This window comes from Merops nubicus, unplaced genomic scaffold (genome assembly GCF_000691845.1).
Source record: "Merops nubicus isolate BGI_N331 unplaced genomic scaffold, ASM69184v1 Scaffold53461, whole genome shotgun sequence".
In the NCBI taxonomy this organism is placed as follows: domain Eukaryota; kingdom Metazoa; phylum Chordata; class Aves; order Coraciiformes; family Meropidae; genus Merops; species Merops nubicus.
In genome coordinates this window covers 1-4,697 of record NW_008588713.1, presented here as the reverse complement: position 1 = coordinate 4,697, position 4,697 = coordinate 1, and the positions used below count along the sequence as shown (strand labels likewise).

The following is a 4,697-nucleotide window of genomic DNA, read 5'->3' as shown; positions in this document are numbered from 1 at the left end:
CTCTATTTACCCCAAACCAGGACAGTAATACATGGAAGACCTGTGCTCTGGTGGTTATCCATAAAATGTAAAGAATGGAGCGATTTACCCTTTTAAAACCCTCTTTGCCCTGTGCATAGCAGCTGGGAGCGGTGCGCCTGAGCGGTGCCTGCTTTTTGCGCCCAGGCCAGAGGGTGGCAGTGGCCATCCACCCATCCACCCGTCCGTCCATCCACCCACCCCGGACCCGCCGAGCCACATCAGCCTGGAGGGGAGGCAGCTGAAGCGTACCTGCTGTTACAGCTTGGAATCAGCCTTCTCGATCATATTTTTGTCAAAATGCTGGCGCTGGTTCCTTAAGTGGCTTTTGAATATTTTTGTTGCAGTAGACACGATGCTGTTTTCCCGGGGGAAAATAAACACAAGCCAGCAGTCTGCTCTCTGTGTCTCCCTTACCTGGTGATGGACTGAAGGACTCCTGCCAGCAGTGTGAGAGAGATCATTTCTGAGCTGCTGTGACACATATCACCAGCACTGTGTTACCTGCTTCATCATACAGAGATGTGCCCTGAAAACCCAAACGAGACATTTCGGTGCACGTTCACGGCCTGAGCTGGTCCTTGTGCTGGTCCTTAAGCAAAGCCAGGTCTGGAAACCTCTCTTCTAGAGGGGTGAGTTCTCTTCAGTCTCTTGATGGACCCCCCTTTTTCTTTTTTCCCTGTAGGGAAGCATCAATAGCTGCATTTGCAACTTTCATGCATGGCCTATTTGAGAAGATTTTAAAGTGTTTAAATGTGATTGTTCCCAAAAGTGTTTTGCTATCACATAGCGGAGTGTGGGTCCTCTCAATCTACTGTGTTGAGGTAGACACTTAACAACTGTGGCAACAACTGTGGTCAGAGACAGAGTAAATAGGCCAGGGATATAGTGAAAATGTCACAGATTTTTTTGATGTATTCTGGAGAGACAATGACAATGCTACAGAATAAAGAAATCCCCCATCTTCAAGGAAACTTCAAGAATTAATGCTAAGGCTTTGGGCACTCAGCTTTGACCTTCCTGTTTGCCTTTGAATAACAAAATCTTAAGAACAACACCAGAGAGTGAATCTCTAAGTGGAGCACCTTGCTTAAGCCCTAGTTCTGATCTTGGGAATGCATTGTCGAGACGATGAATTAGTTAATCCTGAAAAAGGAAAAATTTTTTACTTTCTTAATTTACATTTTTGAAAACATGTTTGTTTGTTTTCCAGCTCAGCTCCCCACGCCTTGTAAATTGTGAATTTCTCTTTTGGCTATGCATGATAAGGAAATCGGTTTCATTCTACAAGTGTGTTAATCATCCTGTAGCTTAAAAATATCGAAGTGCAAATGTCTTAATTTCTAAAGGGAGTGATTGTAAAATAATTACAATGACCAGATTGTTGCAGCTCTTTAATTTCATCAACTGAACTGTGGGTTTAAAGTGACTCTTACTGTGGTCTCATCCTAAAATGAACAAAAGGGTGAAAAATTAGTTTTGAGGGAGAAACGGTGGTGATGATGTTAGATTGTTACTGGTGTGGAAGGATGAAGATCCCAATGCTGTGATTAAACCGGAATCTGCTGCTGTTCAGAGTTAGGTAAAAGAAAAAGGACATGTTAGGGACTGAGGCGGCCTGATTTGCAGCGATGAAGTCTGTTACTCCTGGGCTGTCAGGGTTAAACGTTCACTGCGTGAAGCTGGAGCTAGTCGTGCGCTCGGGGCGCCGGGACAGTAGCGAGGTTTGGCCACAGGAGGCACAGCCGGCGTGTGCTTCGCGGAGATCTCCCTAAGCCCTGCCGGGCTGGGGGGGCCATGGTGAGGAGCAGGAGATCGGCTCTGTCCCGTGCGTCCTCCCCCCGTCCCCGTCCCAGCTTTTGCTAACCCGTCTTGTCTTCTGATCGCATTGATCCTCTGCGAGGAGGGTGCGCTTCTGCTTGGGCAGGGCGGCTTCTGTATTAAGAGATCAGAGCTGGCTTTCTCCCAGCCTACGTGAATGGATTTGGTGTCAAGGGCAAGGAAAGGCAGCCGGAGCTGCCCCGGAGCGCCACCCACCCACCTGTTCGCTGGTGAAAGTGTTACTGGCCCCAGGTGAGGCTCCTGCCTTTCACTCCAGGCGTCCCCAGAGCACGGGAGCCCTGCACAGGCTGCCTCAGGCCCCCAGCCCAGCGCCTGCCCGAGAGCCGCGCTCACCCAAAGCTTCCCCCAACTTTCCTTCATTCCGTTTGCCACTGATTTCCTTCGATTCACATGTAGGACTTACACTTAACTTCCCATTTCAGGCAAGTTTATAAGGGAGCTTAAATTAGAATGTCATCTGATAAGGCGCAGTTCCCATATCTACTGTCTTATGACAACTTAACAGATGTAGGGAGCACGGTGGACTCACAGGGTGCGGGTACAGCAAGTGTCCCTTCAGTGAGGAAGGGATACTGTGTAGCTCTGAGGGCAAGAGAAATAAACTGTTACTGGCTTTCAGGAATTTAGATTCTTATTTCAAACTTAATTTAATTCTTATGGAGAAAGAGTCCCTTTAGGAGCAGCCAAAGTTTAATCAGTAACACAACAGCGATTTAGCTCAATTCTCAGTATCTTAGTCATACGGAGAAGCTGCTGCAACTGATTAGAAGCCCTATTTCATTGAAAGACTGCATGGAAGCATGAAAATTCCAGTGTGGAAAGGCAACAGTCACTTCATCATTCTAGATCCCATGTTAACGCATCACCAGCTCTCACGTTCAAAGCCTTTTTAGAGAAATTTAATAGCTGGGGAACTAATAACCACCCACAACCCTTAATTCTAAGTGATTATTCTAAACACAAATTAACAGATCTGGGCCAGTACTACTGAAAACTAAGTAATCCATAGGGGTGGGAGGGGAAGGGGTGAAATAAAAAAAAGGCAGTACTCCATGGGAATGTCTCAGGATTAACTGCTTTTGTACGTTTCCAAACACTTTGTCAATAGCATCCCCTCTCTAATAAATTCCTTTTCTAGTTCTTTTCACACTTTTTTACAGGCAGATCACTTACAAGTTTAGAATACGCACTCAAATCAAGTTACAAGAATTATTATTCACTTCAGGTAATTTTATTCTTTATATCCTCTACATATTTTAAGTTTTACTTGGTAAAGTCATAACAGAATGTGTAAGTATTTAAAAAAAAACACAACACAAATCCAAGCCAGCAAACAGTTGGTCCCAAAGGAATAAAGCAAGCAATCAGTTCAATAAACACACTTGATTTATTTTGTATAAAAAGGGTTAAGTTTACAACTAAACTTTTATAAAAAGTTTAGTATGATTAAGTACATCATTACACTTTTTGCAGAAATGTGTATTTCTGCCACTATACAAGAAAACTCTAATTGAAGAGTTCACAAGGTTTCACTCATATATATATATTTATATATAAATATATACACAGCATTCAGTCCTAAGGTTTGTGTCAGAAGGTAATTTCTGACCACAGACTTCCCTAAAAAACTGAACACTGGATCCTTCTGGTACTCACGCTCCACCTTTGGAAAAAAAGGCAAAGTCTGCTTTAAATGGGCAACTCCTTGTGAGATTTTTGTTTCACTCCCCGCGTTGGGAATAGTATATAAAGGAAGCCTTCCAACTAGGGAAAGGGTATTTAAAAGTCTCTTCATAAATAACTAGGTTCAGTCCAAGTTGAAGAATGGGGTGGGGATAAAAGATCAATCTTGATTTTTCTTCTTTATTTAATTTTAAAAGGTCCTTTTAGTTAGATGTGGATTTTCCCCTCCAGATACAGCTGAAAAATTCAGCACCTCAAAAAAAAAAAAAAAAATCCCGTGGACATTTTCTTGTGCAAAAAAAAAAAAATCATCAGTGGAACACCTGCAAGAGATTGAAAAGAGGCATATTTAGGAGAATGCTAACAGGGCAGAGATCCGGACAGACTGGCGCCAGAGAGGAAGCCACAGTTTGAACATTTAACCAAACACTCAGAGATTGGGCAAACCCTGGCGTCCAGATGCAACACATACACGCTCACACACTCGCCCTCAAGAGCGCAAATTGAACATTAAAATAACACACACTCGAGGGAAAGGGTAGAAGGAGGATTCTCAGCCCAATCTCTATTTAGATCTCTGTAACTGCAATGCTCCAGAGGCGCCAGTCTGCCTCTCACAGCAATTATTTGATTAAAAGCAGTCACTTATTTAACCGATAGCGCAGACAAACCCACATCACAGAATTTAAGGAATTGTGCCAAGATTCCCAACTTAATCAGTCACTTCGGCGCAGGAAGTTAAGGCTTCACGAACAGATAAGGAAAAAATTTGTACTAAGCAGAGCAGGAGAGCAGCCTGCGCTGCTTCATGAAGCTCAGAGACAAAAATGACACTTTTTGCTTCGAGACTCGGTTATTAGTCCGATTTCTTGGTAGTTACAAAGCTGCCTCCTGATTAACTTTTAGGACGGATTTTCAGAACTAACCATTAACGCCTCCCATCCCCCAGGCTGCCGCTTTTTACCTGATGCATGGAAATTCGGAAATAACTAAGATGCGACTGCACTCACCGTTCGGTTCAGCCACAAAGTGCTTTGCTGTCACTCGACATGAGCTCTGAGGGGAACTCGGACGCCTGCGAGGAGACAACAGCAGCGGGTAAGGGTGAGGTGCCCGGGGACGCGAGAGGCAACCGTCCCAGCCGAGCGAAGCTC

The 4,697-nt window shown here is 44.3% G+C and overlaps 1 long non-coding RNA gene across 1 annotated transcript; it reads right to left on the bottom strand.

The window, feature by feature from the left end:
• Positions 1-3,072: 3,072 nt before the first annotated feature.
• On the bottom strand, positions 3,073-4,625 carry LOC103781604. Its single transcript, XR_608211.1, has 2 exons — positions 4,554-4,625; positions 3,073-3,866 (listed from the first exon to the last, which is right to left on the bottom strand). It is a non-coding gene; the product is annotated as an uncharacterized LOC103781604 (long non-coding RNA).
• Positions 4,626-4,697: the final 72 nt, after the last annotated feature.